The sequence below is a fragment of the Caloenas nicobarica genome, chromosome 1, assembly GCF_036013445.1.
Source record: "Caloenas nicobarica isolate bCalNic1 chromosome 1, bCalNic1.hap1, whole genome shotgun sequence".
In the NCBI taxonomy this organism is placed as follows: domain Eukaryota; kingdom Metazoa; phylum Chordata; class Aves; order Columbiformes; family Columbidae; genus Caloenas; species Caloenas nicobarica.
The window spans coordinates 130,176,259-130,196,211 of NC_088245.1; the positions used below are offsets into that span (position 1 = coordinate 130,176,259).

The following is a 19,953-nucleotide window of genomic DNA, read 5'->3' on the forward strand; positions in this document are numbered from 1 at the left end:
ATTTTTTGTTTTGTTATTTGCAAGTAAACAAAAATAAATGCTTGAATACTTTTACTTGCCTTTTGTTTGAAAAGTCATCTTTCTCTAGTAAGACAAAATTTTGAAAACTTGCTTTATACTGTGTACACATTCCTACTATTCATATGAGATTTCATATTAGTGACAGTTGGCTCAAATGAATTTAACATTGAATGATTTAATGACATGTTCTGTCATGCAATCCTATCTGTTGCTCTTCCAGAAGACCTATTATTTTATTGATTTAGTCCTTAATCATGAACTTTTTTATTAAGTGTACAATATACCTAGAACAAAAATATTTCCTGTCCCAAGGACTCACAGTCTCTATATAATTTTAAGACTTTCACATATTATCCACTCCTCTTTTTTACGTTTTTTTCCTTCTGTCTTTCCTCCTTCACTTATGTTTCCCAAGTACTGAATGTATTCTTGGGGAGCAGAGTGGGAGATTTTTACAGGAGAGGTTTTTATCCACTTTGCACATAAAGTTTTTCTCTTGTCTGATTTATAGAAAGGGAACAAACTAGTCATTAATACTATGACCACAGACCTTTACCATGTTTGAAGACTTGCAGTAAGAGTCAAATATTAGGTTGGTGCAAAAGGAATTGTGGCTTTTGCATTGTTGAAATTTTCTGTTTGATACTGGAATACATTCTGAAATAAATTTGGTTATGTTATACATCATTTGAATGCACTTTTCTCGCTTGATTTTTTTTGCTACTGACTTATTACTTCCTGTTTATTTTATATTTATGTTAGCCTATGGAAATGACGTTAGACAAAAAGCAAATTTGAGCGATTTTCTTATTCGAGTTCAAAATGGAGTGTAAAGCAGTGGAGACAACTCGCAACATCAACAACACGTTTGGCCCAGGAACTGCTAATGAATGTACAGTGCAGTGGTGGTTCAAGAAGTTTTTCAAAGGAGATGAGAGCCTTGAAGATGAGGAGCATAGTGGTCGACCATCAGAAGTTGAGAACAACCGAGAGCAATTATCAAAGCTGATCCTCTTACAACTACATGAAAAGTTGCCAAAGAACTTGATGACAACCATTCTACAATTTTTCTGCGTTTGAAGCAAATTGGAAAGGTGAAAAAGCTTGATAAGTGGGTGCCTCATGAGCTGACCAAAAATCAAAAAAATCATCATTTTGAAGTGTCATCTTCTCTTATTCTAAGCCACAGCAATGAACCATTTCTCAATCGGATTGTGATGTGTGATGAAGAGTGGATTGTATACAACAACCAGCAATGACCAGCTCAGTGACTGGACAGAGAAGAATCTCCAAAGCACTTCCCAAAGGAAAACTTGCACCAAAAAATGGTCATAGTCACTGTTTGGTGGTCTGCTGCTGGTTTGATCCACTACAGCTTTCTGAATCCTGGCAAAACCATTACATCTGAGAAGTATGCTCCACAAAGAGATGAGATGCACCAAAAACCGCAATGCCTGCAGCTGGCATTGGTCAACAGAAAGGGACCAATTCTTCTCTACAACAACGTCCGTCTGCACATCACACAACCGACTCTTCCAAAGTTGAACATGTTGGGCTACAAAGCATTGCCTCATCCACCATGTTCACCTGACCTCTTGCCAACCGACTACCACTTCTTCAGGCATCTTGACAACTTTTGCTGGCATAACGCTTCCACAACCAGTAGGATGCAGAAAATGCTTTCCAAGAGTTTGTCAAATCCCAAAGCATGGATTTTTATGTGACAGGAATAAAGAAACTTACTGCTCATTGGCAAAAATGTGTTGACTGTAATGGTTCCTATTTTGATTAATAAAGATGTGTTTGAGCCTAGTGATGATGATTTAAAATTCATAGTCCAAAACCACAATAACTTTTGTACCAACCTTTATTATTTCAGTAACTAAATTAATGGGAAAACTAAGGTAACCCTCAGTACACCAGCTAAACAGTTTTGCCTTTTAGTACAGTAAAGGTTTGGGTTTTAATCCTGACTTATGCGATATGTGTTTTTTATAATTTAATAGTTCTATTACTACCCCCTGGGACTGCTAGAATAAGACGACATGCAATGTGGTAAACTCCTCAAATGTACAGCTTGACAAAACACAATTTCATGCAAAACGTTTTCATTTTGGATTTTTGTTTGGAAAAAATAGAAGTTGGTCATCATCAGGCATCTAATTGCTCTTAGTATCTGCACAAGTGGTTTCATCAGGCAGGGTATGTGTTTCCAAGCTCTCTAGTTGTCAGAGCAAAAACTACTAAGATGCTCTGAAAATAAGTGTTTCGTCTTTTTTTCTTCATCAAATCTCATCAGATTTCCTACATTTATTACGGTAAGTTAGCAAAGGATGATTCAGTCAGTTTTGCTAAAGTGTAACATTTGAAGTCAGGAGAAGGAGGATTTAGTATCACCATCTATTTAAGCAAGGACTGTGTATGATGCCAAATACGCAAGTAGATAAACAAACCATTTATCAAGATACAAACTTTCTAGCACAAAATCTACAGCAGCCTCAATGAATCTAAGCTGTTCCAACTGATTTGAAAAAAACCCGTACCTCACTATTTTAATAGAAAGTAAATAATATACTCCCCTAAAATAGTTGTAATTTTATCTCAGTGCAATAATTTATTTTTATTTATTTATATGTATTTTTCCTGAGTCACGGGAATTAACTTAAGTTTTTAAAAATTCACTGGAGAATAATAAATATCTAAAATTAATTCCAATTAGATGCTGGTATTTTGAACTTTTTCTACAGTGATTTTAAAAGTACGGGTGTGGTCATCATTTGTAAGTAATAGATTTTCAGTTTCTTAATGATGTATTATGCTTCTAAGGTCACAAAACCTAGAATTTTTGAATTTTTCAGAAGTGTCTGCTCTACATTTCCTGTTATTCGTACCAAAGTGAGATGTAATCTAAAAAACAACATAGAACATAGAAAACATCATAGCATGATGTAATGTTCATTTGTCCTAGACTTCAGGAACATTTTTACATCTGTTAGCTGTGAAAAAGTGTTTTGGAAGTCTGTAGGTGATATTGAAGTACATGACATAAGCAACAGGAAATGTTTTATTGTATCATGTACTAGCTTTCAAAGAAACAAACAAACAAAAGTATATTTCTATAAAATAAACTTTGGTAAAAACAGAGGATTAGTCTGAATTCACTTTGTATAAGATGCTTGCAGAAGAGCACAGGAAGTTTTTAAATTTAAATGCAATGAAAAAAAAAAATGAGAGGATTAAATTCCCCATGCTTTTAGATTTGTAATCATAGAACCATAGAATGTCCTGAACTGGAAGGGACTCACAAGGATCATCGAGTCCAGCTCCTGTCCCTGCATATGACAACCCCACAGTTCACACCGTGCGTCTAAGAGTTTTGTCCAAAAGCTTGTATACTGTCAGGCTTGGGGCCATGACAGGGGAGCCTGTTCCAGTGCTCCACCACCCTCTGGGGTGGTGGAACCTTTTCCTAATGTCCAACCTAAACCACCCCTGGGACATCTTCCTGCCATTCCCTCAGGTTCTGTCATTTGTCACCAGAGAGAAGAGATCAGTGCCTACCCTTCCTCCTCCCCTTGCGAGGAAGCTGTAGCTTCCATGATGTCTCCCCTCAGTCTCCTCCATGCTAAACAAACCCAGTGACTTTAGCTGCTCCTCATACAGCTTCCCCTCTAAATCCTTCACCAACTTTGCAGTCCCCTTCTGGACACTCTCCAGTAGCTTAATATCCTTTTTATCCTGTGGCACCCAGAACTGCACACAGTGCTCCAGGTGAGGCCGCACCAGTGCAGAGCAGAGCAGGACAATCACCTTCCTCACCTGGCTGGCAATGCTGTGCTTGATGCACTCCAGGACACGGTTGGCCCTCTTGGCTACCAAGGCACACTGTTGGCTCATGTTCAACTTGCCATCAACCAGAATGCCCAAATCCCTCTCTGCAGGGCTGCTCTCCAGCCTCTTCGTTCCCCAATCTGTGTGTACATTCAGGGTAAGTCCAGAAGTAGAAGAAAGACATAGTTAATTCACAGTAATAAAAAAGTCAAATTTTTAAACATCTTCCTGCAAAATAGGAATTATCACTCTCTGGATGAATCTCAGTAATTAGTATTTGTATATTTATTTAGTTCCAACTCTTTGAAACAAACTCTTTCACATATTTTAAAGTCGTTTTCTGCTGAGAATTTTTAGGGAGATTAAAATATCATTCCAGACTAAACCATGACATACTTCACAAAATCCTTCCCAGGTATGCTGATTAACGAGTTTTTAACGCTACCTTTCTTAATAAGAATAAGAACTTATTTGACAACGCTGTTGACTGCAAAGAACATGGGACCCATTCCGATTGTAAAGACTTTCCTGAGGAGAGCTTTAAAGGGATGAAATGAGACTTTGAAAAGTGAGTAAATGGATGTATCTTTGATGCTTGCCTACAGGGGCCTTGCTAATTTCTGAGACAAATGACCATCCATTTCTGAAGTCATCCCTGACTGAACAGGATGGGCTAGAAAGAACAGGTGGATCTTAGAAAAAAGTTCAGTACTACTGGGGGGTGCTTGAAGAAGCTGGGTCAAGAGGAAAAATAACTGGAATGATCATCAAAAAGACAGCACAGAGATTTGACATAGATACTGGCTGAATAGCCAATTCTGTGGTAATTGCTTTCAATACTTGATAACACCACCTTCCTAGGCTCACCATCTCATTTTTCAATTTCAGTACAAGACCAGTTTTGTTTCTTTCTCACTGCCCTTATCTTCTGACCTGTAGGCATGATCCAGCATGTGGAGATCTGCAAGAAAGAAACCATTATAGTTTGTAGTTTCTCTTTCATCTGTTATTAGCTTTGCAAATTCATTTAGTTCAATCCCTAGAGCTCTCCCTGTCACAATTTCCTTTCACTTTACACACATGCTCATCTTCACTACAAAAGCTGAAGAGAATGAGAAACTTGAGTACAAAAATCAAATAATTGTAATAACGCTTACCTGATCTTGAATATTCTAGTATTCAACTAATATTTTTTACCTTTTTTTCCTTATAAAATGTATCTCTTTCTTACTTCTTACAGCCTAACATTAGCCACTAGTGATAATGTGAAAATATTTTTTCTTCTTCCTCTTCTGGAGTTTTTTCCTGTTCTTAATGCCTCAACCGTAACATCATGGTGTTGTATTAATACATGGCATATATAATCTAAATTCTATAGTCTAGCTCATTGATAACAACAGTAAGCCTTCTTTGAAGTATACCTATATTCCCTTTGGAGTGAAGTCACCTTTTAAATTAAAAGCTCTCAGTATTCTTTTTCTAACAATAAATCTCACACCAGCTGCTGAATATTTTTTTAAAGATGATAGCTCAGATTATTTAAAATATCAGCATCTACTGCTTCCTTCCAAAATTAATCTATTTTCACACAAAGTGTAACAGATGCAAATAAAATCTTTAGTTCACCTGGCAATAATACATATCAGTATAGATATGCAGAGTTCTAGGTAGAAAGTATTGTTTTCTTCAACAATAGACAGACTGTAAATGGATGATTACAAATATGTCAGCAATTTCATCAATTATATCTTCACTTTTAGCCTGTCAGGTACTTTCCCTTTTCTCACTCTACTTTCTATATTCCTGTCATGGTTTAACCCAAGCTAGCAATACAACCACAATAGCCATTCACTCGACCCCTCCCACCCCCTCAAATAGGTGAGAGAATCGAAAAGGAAGGGAGAAACTTGGATTGAGATAAACACAGTTTAATAAAATAACAAAATAGTAATACACTTTTAGTAAATATATATATGTATATATATATATAAAATAGAAATAGAATATAAAATAAAAGATACTCAGTGCAATTCCTCACAAACTCCATCCATACCAAGCAGTTAGTACCAGGAAGCAGCAGCTGATCCCGAATAGCTGATCCTGAAGAGAGAAAAAAGGAAAAAAAGGCAGAAAGGCCCAGAGGCCTCTGCAAAACAGCAAAGGCCTAATTAAGTATCCTGAACAGAATTCCCCCAGCTCCAACAAAAAGAGTGAAGAAGGCGAAGAAGAGAGAGAGCGACCAGAATATCCCGACTCTCCTTAAATATGAAGCATGCCACTAACGGGATGGAAAACTCTTATTGATCAGTCTGGATGTCGGTCAAGGTCTACCCCATCTATGCACCCCTTCCTCAATGCCTCACACCTGTGGGCAGAGCACTCAGGACGTCCTTGGCTCCCAGATTAGAACAATTAAAAACATTAACTCTTCTGGGGTGCTATCTCTTCTTCTCAAACTAAGTCCAAATAATGACTGTGCTACCTATGAAAAACAAAGGTTTCTAACTGCATGAAGAAAATTAACTCACTTTCAGTCAAATTCACTTTCAGTCAGTTCCTCAATATTTTATTGGATTAACTTGCTTAGATACATTGTAAGATATGTCTACATTAAAGAGTTATGTTGAAGCAGCCTTCCAGTACCTAGAGGAGGCCTACAAGAAAGTTGGACAGGGATGTTTTACAAGGGCACGTAGTGATATGGCAGGGGGTAGTGGCTTAAAACTGAAACAGGGTGGATTTAGATCCGATATAATGTATGAAGGTAATGAGGCTCTGGAACAAGTTGCCCAGGGAAGTTGTGGATGCCCCTTCCCTGGAAGTGATGAAGACCGTGTTGGATGGGCCTTTGACCAACCTAGTCTAGTGGAAGATGTCCCTGCCCGTGGCAAGAGGGGTTGGAGCTAGGCCCTCAGAGAACAGTTTCTGGGGAAAGAATGCTCCAGAAGGGTCTCTTGCAAGTTTCTCCCTAACCTCGTGGTAGAAATGACATGTGGTCAAAGGAAAGGCAATTCTGAACACAGTAACTAGATTGGTGTGCATTTTATTTTGAGATAACTCTTAAAAAACATTATCGGTGTATTTTCTGGTTCTTTGGGGAGAAGCCACATCACTTGTGACCAACTTGGGTATCAGAGAAGCTTTGACCTGTGGCACCTGTTGTTGACTCCAGTATAGTTTATATAGGATAGATATTAAAAATAGTATTTTCCTCTTACCAGTTTCTGCTGGTTTTCCTTTATGTTATCCTTTGGTCTCGTGAGCTGGGATCTGCTCTTCCTCATTCCTAATGGCCTTCTCTGACCAGTAATACATTAGCAGTTCTCTTGCAAGTTGTTCTGTTAACTTCTTCCATACTCTGACACTTTCCCAGTTCAGATGTGCCCCAGCATGCACTGCCCTCAAGGCATTACAAAATATGGGATTAGAAAAAAAAGCAAGTTCTCTCTTCTCACTTGTTTTCTTTATTTTAATATGGCAGAGACACTTTGAAGTAGCAGAGTTTTACTTCTTATCATATACTAAAATGACTTAGAGAGAGTTCAACTAAGAATCCATTAAATATAGATTCAAAAAAAAAACCAAACAAAAAAAACCTAACCAAAACCAGCTGTCACATAGCATTTCTGTTTATAAGCTCTTTGAGCATTCATTGAATGAATCAAGATTCAAAACTAGGCAGTAGGTATCAAAAATAGTAACTAAATAGTAAATAGTATATAGTAAATAGAACTAGAACAGGCTCAAATAGAATTCATTTAAATTCCACTCAGTACCACATTGCATGATCAAAAATATAAATCAAAATACAAGTTAAACTATTACATGCCATGGAATAGAGAATATGTAATGAAAATAAGTAAGCTTGAAAATCTTTACTGTCATGTAAAGAAATGTAAAGAAATAAATAAGTAGACTTTGCAGATAAAATAACCTTGTCTGCCAACAAATAAATAGGAAAAAGTTTATCTTAGAGTTCTTTCTTCTATGCTGATGAATTTCTACTTACAACACAATAATCTGAAGAATCTTTGCCATAGTTATCTGAATCCTATCTTCTGGTTTTCAAGACCACCGAGCAAGGAATCATCTTTCTTACTTTTATCTAATTTCATAGTCTCTTTTCATACTTTTTCAAGAGGGGAGTCCACAGGCTTTAACAGAGACATAATAGAAAATAAAATAATATATGTCGGTCTGTGGACTAAAACTGGGTTACACTTAAGATGATGCATCTGTGCTGATTTATTCAATCTGCCAGTTCCATAAAGAAACTGAGTGATGACAGTTTGTTGATTTAGTTTAATTCTCCCTTTGATTTCTAGGTGGGTAATTTTCCAATGAAATACTCCTTCCTGTACTACTTCAATTGTACACAATTTTAGATTTCAAATACCTCATGCCTTAGCATATATATATTCAGGTCAGTTAATCTATTGCTGATTTTTAATTTTTGGCTCTCATCAGAAAATCAATTTTTAAGGAAAACATCCTGAAATTGTTGTTACATAGATTTTTCAATACATTATAGAACCTTTATTTTTAATAAAAGCTCAAATATATCTTGGAGATGGTGATACTTCATCAAATTTGGAAAAACAGAAGAAAACAAAACAAAACAAAACAAATCTAGTGAAGTTATTTTTTTATAAGGTGTGTGATCTTCTCTAAATCAGAACTACAATTTAGCAAGGCTTTGTTAGTACAAGTATATCAGGATAATACATGTACTATATCGATGCTATATCACATTCCTTATGGTCCTATCCACAAATAAATGCAGCTATGTTTTTTTCTCCTTACAGCACTGTGTATGTTACAATAACACTAAAAAACCAGCTACAGAACATTATCTTTCTATCATGGAGCTGTCTGTGAAACAAAGCTGGGATCCAAATTTTGCCTTAATAATTCTGTGGATAGAGTATAGATTGGTATATCCAAAATAGTCCTATCAGGCAAAGACAAAATCTAGCTTGTCGTAACCTGCCTGTTAAATACTTGACAGGAACATGTAATGCTCCAAATTTGATACTTTCTACATTAAGACAAAGAAGAAATAACTGATATGTTCTCTATCAGCGGATTCCTGGGGAGATTGATTATATGATTGTATCAAGCACTCCATATGCATGCTTTAGTCTTATGTTTGCATATGGATTTGGGTATATATAAATCTTGTACACTCTTTGCTCTGTGTGTTTGTGTGTACACATATACACATACATACATACATACATGCATATATATGTGTACATCTTAGCAATACCTTTAGCAATATTTGCATTATTTCATGTTCACCTCTACGAGGAAATTGAAAAGAATTCTTAATTTCCTTGTTACTACATCCAGAAGTGCAAGGTTCTTCTAGGCCACAGGCAAAAATTAATCTAGCCGAGCCGTGATAAGAATGCCATTCTTTCTTTTTTTCTGCTTTATCTTCTGTCTCAGAGAATACCTGATAATCTGAATATAACCCAGGAACTGGTTTTATATTTATGGAAGCATTCCCTAGCTTCTTCCAAAGCATTGTCTCTAAAACAATCTCTATGTTTGTTTTGTAAAGTGCTTAGTGATATACAGCATACAAAAGAAAATGTGATCTTGTCATAAGCAGTCAAAATAAATGGCACATATCAGATCCAAGCTGCAACAGATGACCTGTAGACCTCTATAAAGAGCTGTATCTTTTTATTCTTTCTCATTTTAATTTAATGGATGGGTGAATTTATTTTTTATGAGTTTTGTAGGAGATTTTTTTGTAGAGAGTGCAGTTGAGAAGATCAATTTATTTTGCATAGGATGTCAAATGCAATTGGGATTTCACAGTGCAAAGTAAGACACTATGACAGAAGTAGGCAGGTTCATGAAGGGAAGTAGAAACCCTATGTCATAGACTTTCTCATGGGACTTTGAGCAAAATGATCAAAATCAGACAATCCAGTGAGGATTTTTAAAAACAACATTGAGAAATGGGGGTTTGTATGTGATTTGAACATATGAATGTTTCTAAAGCTAATAAATATCCCTTTTAAAGTTGAGTCTCTCTCTGTTACTGTAAATAAAATGTCCCAAAACTCTGAGACTATCTCATGTATAATACCCAAAATGAAATAAAGTGGTTCAGGACTCCGTAGATAAGAGGTGCTTGTCTGTTTTATGGTAGGTGGTCCTTGACCAAAGTACTCAGCTTTGATTTTTTTTTTTAATTATTATTGTTTACAGCTGGTTTTAAGGAAAATACTGTGATTTTGATTCATTAGGTAGGAGAAACGTCCTATGTTTTTAACAGCATGTATTTTCCATAAAACATCTGTCTGGAATGCATTGATTAGCTTACAAGAGTTCCGAATACAAGTAATTTTTTGTGGTGAGTTTACACCAGAACAGAACCTATACCCATCCTATCCTTTTTTTCATTATAACTACAGTAATAATCTGACTGAGTATTCTATTCTCTTCAGAAGTCTTCTTACTGTTATTTATGTACTATGTCATATGAAACCTTAAACTGAATGCATAATATTTCAGTTTAGCCTATCCAGCTCCTTTTACGTTATGGCAATGCTGCCCAGCAAATGAACTCCAGTGCTCACAGTAGATGTGGTCCCTAGATGTTCCAGAGCAGAGGATACATTTTTCAGCACAGGACAGTTCTCTGCCTACCTATACAGATGAAAATGACATAACAAGGGTGGGGACATGATAGAGAACTATACAGCAGACCACAGAGGATACCTGTTTTACAGTATAAACAGTATAAATATCTCATCACTTCATTTCTCAGTGCTCTTCACTAGTTACACATACAATAGAATAAAAGTCTGTTTCTCATTCCAGAAGTTCAAGCCCAATTGAAACTAAATTTTTCAACAAGTTGTTTGAAAGTTTCTTTGCTATTACCTTATTTTTATTCAAGTCTGCATTTTCTCATTTCCAGCAGTATCCCAAATCAGAACCAACAAGCAAAAATAGGAAAAGTTTTGTATTGTCACATCATATTTGATCAGAAGGAAGATATGACACAGACAGTATGTTCTCATTCTGTGCAAAACTTGCGACAGAGAAATAGCTGCTGGTTCTGTATGTGGCAGAGTCTGGGCTTTTGCAAAACCTGCAGAAACAGACAGAAACAGGCCTGAAAATTTCACCTAATTATAAAGATCAGTTCTTCTGTGAAGAGGTTACTTATGGATGAACAGGTAGATAAATGGCTTATAAAAGTGGAGAAAATCTGCTAAGAGTTCTTAACAATCAGACTGTGCTCTTTGTCACTTAAGGATATGTTAACTTCATCTATAAGCAGAACTTTTCCCTTTGGATACCTTCCCTTCCACAAAATAAGTGCAATCATATTTTTATGTACCTGGGCAGGTATACTATAAATATTGACTATTTAAGGAAGCCAATGTCCTTTCAACTAACAAAGTCCAAATAGGAGTTGAAATAGACCTTTTGCAGAATATTTGCTTGTTTGTCCCTATAATCTATTTCTTCCCTTTCTGCTCTTACCGATCTTATTAAACCCAGCCTTACTCTTCTTCAGTAGGTTTATTCTATTATCTTCAATACTGTACAGTGACCTGGAATATAATCTCCATACTCACATGACATTTTAACTAATAAATCTCTTTCTCAGAGACTTCTTCAAGCTTCAAACTTGTGCTAACACTGATAGGTCCAACATCTTGAATGTTTTCTATGATGAAGACTAATAATGAGTGTTTAGAAGTCTAATTGAACAGCTTGTTGTTCTTATCAGAAAAAATAAGCCAGAATTTTAGATGCAATAAATAAGTGTGGTTCTAGCAAAGTCAGTTAAAGTACACGACTTTATAGTAGCTTTGACTGAGGGTAAGATTCAAGCATCAGACTATTAAACAAAGCACTGGAGTCAACCAAGAGGGCGGCTGAAATGTAAGTCTACTTTGAAGTACAAAAAATCTTTAACAGTATCAGACCTCACTTACCTTTCTTATTGTTGTCCTTCACCCGAAAAGAGAACGAAACATTTTATTCCTATAGCCTTTAACAAAGAGGTGGATTTCATGGATTTAATCTCCTAGCAGGGAGATACATTCATTTGTATATGTTGCAGCTGAATGTATATACACATATGTACCATGGAATTTTAAATTGCTGTGATAGGAATGTATCAAAGACTGCCAAAATCGAAAAATTTTAAACTGTAAAAGTTTGTTAAATTCATTTTTAACAGCACTTTTCTAGCTAATTGTCAATTCTACACATTATTAGTCATCATCACTACCTATGCAAAATTGTTTGCCTTTAACATTTACATCTTAAGTTAGCCATGAGGACACATCACCACAGTGGCTGGGGTCCTTGATGGTTCTTAGTAGCCAAGGACGAGTTTTTTAGACTTGAGAGCTCCTCAATGCAAGAAGTCAAAAACTAGGTCAGCTTGTCTTCTCTGATTTTCCTTCCTGTTATCTCATTACTTTATAGTGTCAAAAGAGGGGACGTCATCTGCTCCCCACATGCTTTGTCTTCTCTTCTTTTGTGTTGCATGACATCCTTTGCTTATCTTCTTATCTGTGTTTATCTTCTGCTTTATCTTGCAACTTTCAGCTACTTGGATGCCTCATATGTGCCACTGCATCCATCTTTCTTTGTCCGTTTGATGGTCACATTGCTCACATGCTTACATAACACATTTATTCATAAGCATTGCCACACTATATCTGGTTATGCCATCACAGTAATACAAAATACTTACAGACAGTTTGTTATATTTCCTCGTTACACTTCTAATTGTGTTCAAAACAAGCTGTCCTTATGACTATATTTATAATTTATAGGTATCATAGGCCTCTGTTTTGAACACATACATGCTGTAAAGAGGTACATTACATTCAAACAGCATGTTGAAGAATATGTTTTGATGTTTTTAGACTTAATTGAAATTACTTTCTTTAACTTTGTCCAATGATTACGGTAATATGAAAGAGGTAAATATTCTAGAATTGTGCTCCACTCTTTCTCTGTCTTGCTTTCACCAATAAAAAGTTTCCAAATGTTGGTGCATGCTGATGAACCCCCAGTTTCAGAATTCAGACCACATCCAGTTATAAGGTGCTTTATATTCCGCCAGTGCTGTTAAGGTATATTTTAAACCAGTCATATCTTATCAAGGCAATTTATATTGCCCTCCTACAAGTGTAGAAATGATTTACAGTAAGTGTCTTTAGCTCCTAAAATAGCTAAATGAGTTTTCTGCTTCAAAAGCGCTTAAATTGTGCTACTGTCTCCATTTATGAAACAATTTATGTTTTCAGACACACAAGCATAATGGCATCAAAGTCTGTTAATTGTGGTATCACTTTTTACATGCTCTTTATTTATATCCTTGTTTGGTTTAATCTTTTTTTATTGTCTTTCAATACTCATTTTCACATTGTAGTTGTATTTATCGTAGGGAGTCTTATCTACTTCACCATTATTGTTAATTACTTGTGAATTGCATAGTTTGCTATGCCTTTTAAGAGTTTCCTTTCTAATGACTGACCTTTCAGGCAGAAACATTAGTGCAAATTGTAGCATATTTTTAACTAGTGTTTGTAGCAGCAGCTTTAACTCGTTACTTTAAAAATGGGTGGCTTAATACTTCTTTTCTTGAGTGGTAATTAAACTTTTGTGGCATTGGTGGGATACAGCCAAGGACACAATCTTCTTGTGTTTGTTCTTTTGCAAATATTAATTAAATACAGTCTCTAACCCAGAATGCAGACAAGGATGGAAGAAATGAAGTCAATTGTTTTTGTTCCTTCATTCTGAAGATGAAAAACTAGAGCAGAAATCTACTAAGTAACTTCCACAAGGACATGTATTAAAGCTATGACAGTATTGACTCTCCTGAGTCATACTTTGCTGACTTTTTTTTTAATGTTCTACCTGTAATATGTTGGCTTTACCATGGAAAAACTTCTGACTTCATCAAACACATGAAGTGAGTGGCTCTAGAATACGTCTCTCAAGCACAGTGCTGTCTAACTCTCCTCCCATTTTTCTTTATGTTAATGTTCAGGATGCCTATGTAGAGGCAAGCAGTCTTGTCAAATCAAATGTTTTAAGCCATATGTGTTCATCTACATCACATACTGAACAATGTTTAGAAACACATTAACTAATAAGATTTTGCATGCTTTTATATACATATGTACTATATATATGTAGGCAGGACAAACAACAGCATGAGCTCCATTATCTCAGTGGAACAAGTAAATATGCTTTCTGCAAGACACCTGTATCAAAAGATCCTGTTGCTTATAAAATATGACTTGATAATGTTTATATACTTTAATTGTAAATCAATTAAGGACGTTTGTAAATTTTGTCATAGTTTATAGAGTATTAGGCAATTTTTTTCTACTTCTGAGTAAAGTCATACTTGTCAGTACTCTTTCCTTATTTGTAAATATATAGTAAACATCACTACAACAATTTCAGTTACTCTTGGTGTTATTTTAGAACATTTTATACCTTCCTTCACAGGGGAAAGGTTTCTATATTTATTTGAAAACATCAAGATGACTAAGAACAGATGTGTTTTGTATGGATTTAAAATAATTTCTCAGATTGGTGGTGTCGGGGCAGAGTTTGTCATTTGTGAATTTCCATACTGGTTTTGGACATACATTAAGGTAAGAGCAAAAAGGAGAAGGTAGCTATTACTAACTCATAATGTATGATACTGCATCTTAAGCAAGTGAAATTACATCTGTACCTTTACATTAAACACAGTAAGTATAAGTCTAATAACAACCAGCAGAGAAAATTTACCAGCAGTGGATGAAATCACCTCAACCAAGAACAAATATGCTACATAGCAGTCAATACAACCTGAGAGAGCAATTTAAATAATGTGCTGCCCAGTCTAAGAAAGTAAACATTATTCACAGGTTACTAATCTGCCTTTCTACCATTCGCTTTGATAAGTGAATTCTGGCCTTACAGAAACTGCTTTATTTGCCCTTTGAGACCGAAACAGAATGGACTCAGAACATCTTTGCCAAAAGTGGAGGGATTTGACAGGTTCAGGACAGAGCCCTTCACAACACTTGGGAGTTGTTCTAAAGAACTGGATACTAGCTGAAACTTCATTGGCATCAGTGATGTAAGGCTAGCTTTTGGTCCATATTGCAAGTAAAAGAAGGAACTGTTGGCACACTGTGCCTAGTAGAAGGAGAGAGGCTGTTTTTCCATGGAATATATTAATGTTTTCCATTGAACGTTGATTTATAATACATATATTTACACATACTTGAAACAGCATGCCATTCTGTTTGGAGGACATCTGTTGCTTAGACAGTCCTAATCTAGGGACAGTTCCTTTTTACTGATGTTATCCATTTTGAGAGGCTATGGAAAAACTTTAAGGACACAGTAGTAGATATCCAAAAGTTATAGACCTGCAAAAACATGTACACTAATGCAGATCGTCAGTCACGTAAAAAAATATCTGGAGTCTTCTATCTATATATGTTGACTGAAAATATATGGGGTAAACTTTGTAAATGCACGCGTGTGAGCTAAGTCATCGCAGTTTACAAACATATTGAATGTGTAATGCTCTGCTAACTTTGTCATTTGCTTCATACAAACCAGACCTGCCTGGGAGTTTTGACAGGTAATATTTTGTATCAGACCTAGATAAAGAAACTAACAAAAGATCCATCATTCCAAAAGTCATACAAGGAGCCTTCAGTTCCTGCTATTCCTGCCATTCACGGGGGGGGGGAAAAAAAAAAAAAAATCAAAGTCATTAAAGTCATTAAGTGTATGTATATGCTGTTTGACTAAATGTACACACACTGCTGCTGCAAGACAAATCAACTCCTTGTTATACAGTTGGAAGATGCTTCCACTATACCTGCTGGTCACATGCACACGTTTTAATATAATGCCTGCATCTGCATCTACCACATGCCCAACACATATTCTCCTTTCATTCTGTGAGGAATGCACCACCAATGAAATATTTGAATGTACATGTTTGTGCACATGTGTATGAGTGTACCTGTCCCTTGATCAAATCTGTGCTCTTCCCATGTCATGAGAGAATGCACTTGCCTGTCTGGTTTAGATCTTATCAAGTTAAACAGGAGGTGCTTGTGTGGGACTTTTCAGGTTGACATTGGCCAGAAAAAGTAAACTGACTTACTACTACTTCCCTAAAGGTAAAGATGCCTTTTATGAACTGCACCAGGTAATGCAGCACAGACAGGATGGGTTATACTGATGGTCATCTGTGGCCCACAGGGCAGAGGTTTAGCATAGTTGCCTTGTTGTTACAAAGAGATGATGTTTCAGGAGCTCAGGTGTAGTGGGTCTCTCTTGTCATTACTCCTGACCTGTAGAACAAGCTTCAATGACTTTGTAAGAGTTCTGGAGAGGGATAACACCTCTTTTAAGGGCTATTCACATCTGACATATTGTTAGACTTGTGTTTGGTTATTTTAGTCACTGCCTTTTCCTCCTACAGAGTATGAAATATATGGTTGAAAGCAACTTCACAGTAGATAGATACTCGAGGAATTCTATAGGAAGAGATTCAAAAAGAACATCACCTTGGAATTTCTGAATGTAAACATGCATTCCTTCTTTCAGTCCCCCCAGTGTGATATGTGTAAGTATGGACATTGCTATAGAAGTGGCACAAGTGGAGGCAGGAATGAGGGGTGAGAGAGGCACCTTAAGCACAGTTAATCAGTTATTAATGAGTGCAATACACTGAAATCTTGGTATTTTCTCATTACCACATTGTCACTGTAGAACCCTTTCCAGGTTGTGAATTATGTTAAGGACTCAGTCCTGAAAGTACGATTGGTACCTCGTCCTTTGTATTTTTGACAGATGTGAAATGGTTAAGTTCTGAGAAACATCATAGCTAAACGTTTCAACAAGATTTGATGTTTTGTCAATATTGATTCAGGCTTCTCAGTATCAGTGGAGTAAAAAATAATAAAGTTCTGTTGCTGCAGGGACAGGAAGAAAAGATGTTTGATTGATTCTTCCATTATCCAATGACAGCTAGTATGGAGCAGGGAATAAAAATGGCAATTAGATTCTTGCTTTATAGAGGAAAAAGAAGGAAAAAGAAACTGTTCTAAGATTTACAGAGTTGACATATTAGAGCTGAAATATGCCAGATACAGGAACTGCAATGACTGGTCTCACAGCCCTGTTTCCAGAAGCACAGATTTTTAGCCATAACATTTGTATTCAGCAATTAAAACTAATATGAAGTCGTGTTTAGCTATATTGAACAAATAAGTCCATTCAAAATCAGTATGCACATTAGGAAATTGGATAGTTGTATACCCGTTAATGGATGAAGTAGATTTAAAGAGATAAAAAAGCCTGCAGACACTATTTTAATGTTTCCTTTTTGCTCAGATTAAATTTAATCGCAATTAAATGTTTTCCAAGCACTCAAACAGATTATAAGGTGCTGCTTATTCTTGTACCTGCAAATAATAGCTGTGCAGACAGTGCTGTTGGTTTTTTGGGTTTTGTTTTGTTTGCCCACCCCCCCCTTTCTTTTTTTAATACTTTCTCTTATTTTCACATGCATGTATTTCAAAGACAGAAATCACATTTGTGAAAATCTTATTTTCAGTCTGGGAGAAGAAAATGTTCTGGATTTTTTGAAGTCTGATATTCATTCTAACAAACATAACTTTCATTGCATCAGATTGCATTTTATTTTGAGGGGAAAAAAAGAAATAATTTATGATATTTGTGACTTTAGACATAAAAAAACTAAATACATATTAAAAAAATGTGCTCTTTTTTTTTTTTCTTTTCTTCCTTTTCCAAGACAGCCTCTAGATATGCAGTGGAAAACTGAAGTAAGAATATGTAAGATGTTCTTGTTTCTTGAGACAAAGGTAAATTATTTTCTCAAATTGTTTTCTTAATTCTATTAAAACATCACCTACGGCTGCAGTTTTACCAAGAATAATTAGGTTTTTGTTTGCTTGTATTTGTTTTAGTTGGTCTAATTTTAATTGTGTACAAATGCAATGTTGAAAACTATTCCTTGGTATAGGTCTGATGATTACACAATCTCTGTCAATAAAAAATAAATTACATAAATTACTCTTTATTTCTCAAGTGATCTAGCTGAAGAAATAGCAATGTTAGGTATTGTTCAAGCTGAAGGACAAGTTAGAGAAGAAAACCTTATTAGTGACCATTCAGTTGGCATCAGTCTTCATAAGGCATATCTGCCTTTGTGCAACAGTGTGATTTCTACTCTTTTGGGTATCTCTTTGCTACTTTGGGTAATCTACAATGTCTGCTGTTATAATTTGCATTAAATGCTTTCCCAGATGGATAACAGAAACTCTCTCATGGTAAAACATCTCCCTTCTGTCATGCCAAAAAACCTCTCAAACCTCAGAATTTTTCAGCCGCTGGGTCTTAGAATGTCTGTCTCTGTTTTATTGTCAGTAAATGCCCTCCTTTGAGCTTCTCACCAGGCTCACAATTCCCCCCTCTCTTTGGCTTCGCTTCCCGCTGTGTGCTGTTTGAGCCACAGGTGTTTGATTCATGTCAACTGAACCTCAGCCATTCAGTGTGCACGTGCTCTTGGGCTGGAAAGGCACAGTCAAATGTTGCCCTACAGTGTCTCTTGTAAATCTTGCACATAGCACTTCCAAAAGACAAATTAACATCATTGCAATATCTGAGCCTTTACACTAACCACAGAAAAAAAATTTCTCTTTAAATTGTAGTTGTCTTTGTTCCTTCTTGGGGAAATATACTTCCCTGAAGAGGCCTAAACTTCTTTTTGGTGGTTGAATTGTTTGTTGATCTTCCTCAGACAAGGCTGCAACCAAGCCTTAACGATTGGTGAGGCTGTGGTGGCAGAGAGACACTTAACCTTGTTTTGTGGTGAAACATCTAAACGACGTTTAACTGGAATATTGTAACTAGACTAGGAAAACGGAGGAAAAACAAGAAACGCACTTCTTTTTTCTAGAATAAGCAGTCAAAAGGTTTTTATTTCAGACAGCAAATGATAGCAGCTGACATATGTGGTATACCTTTCCCTAGGACATTATCAACAATCTAACACTATAAATAATTCTGCACTGTGAACAGTAATTCATCACATTTTATCAAGTTGAATGTGTCATGTCCTATATCTTCAGAAAAAGAAAATAAAAGTCGAGATAGGCATCAGTCAATAACATAACAGGAAAGAGTAAACAACTAGTTCTACAAAATGTTCTGTCAAGGAAATGCATAGTAATTGTCATTTTGCAAAAGACAACATAGTCTAATATCCGATCTGTAGCAGTAAACAACACTAAATAGCATGAGAAAATTAAGTGTGTCTGGATGACACAATTTTTGGAACAGACAATTTTTTTTCCCTAAATTTTCTAAGTGATCTCTCCTTGCATATCTCCTTATTTTATCAAAATGAGAAAAATATTTATTTTAGGTCAATTATTTTCATTATAATTAGAAGCTCCCAACCACCTATAATAAAAACCGAAGAAAACTATTTATTTGAATTCTATATTAAATAACAGGTGACCAATTCCCCCTCAAAAGTTTAATAATATTTTCTTTATGGCATGGGAGAAATCTAGTTATCTTTTGAGGTGTTTTTTGCCAGGATCTTGTAGTGCCTTTCACTATATAAACAATCCTTTTCAGTGTATGTTAGAACGGCTAAAAAATCCTTCACTTTTCCTTTTTCTTCTATTATCTACTTTTGACCCCACATTAGAAACCTATAAAACTATCTGTTTATTTCTTTTTACTTAAGAGTACACCCCACTTTTCAAGAATGTGACCCTGTAGAATTTTTGTGGGGTTTGTGCTGGTGGGTTTTTGTTTTTGTTTTTTTTATAAGGTTTGGTTTTTTTGTGTTTTGTGTGTGTGTGCTTGGTTTGGTTTCATTTGCTTTTGTTGGTTGTGTTTTGTTTGTTTCGTTTTGTTTTGGTTTTTTTTTCATAAAGTGTCTGGGATGAATATACTATAAAGATGTGAAATATTTTGAAGTTGCGTAAACTCTAAGGTGCTAACAAAGAAAGAAACAAAATCAGTCGCTTTTGAGAG

At 35.7% G+C, this 19,953-nt stretch overlaps 1 pseudogene; it reads left to right on the forward strand.

The window, feature by feature from the left end:
- Nucleotides 1–786: 786 nt before the first annotated feature.
- On the forward strand, nucleotides 787–1,813 carry LOC136000177 (histone-lysine N-methyltransferase SETMAR-like; annotated as a pseudogene).
- Nucleotides 1,814–19,953: the final 18,140 nt, after the last annotated feature.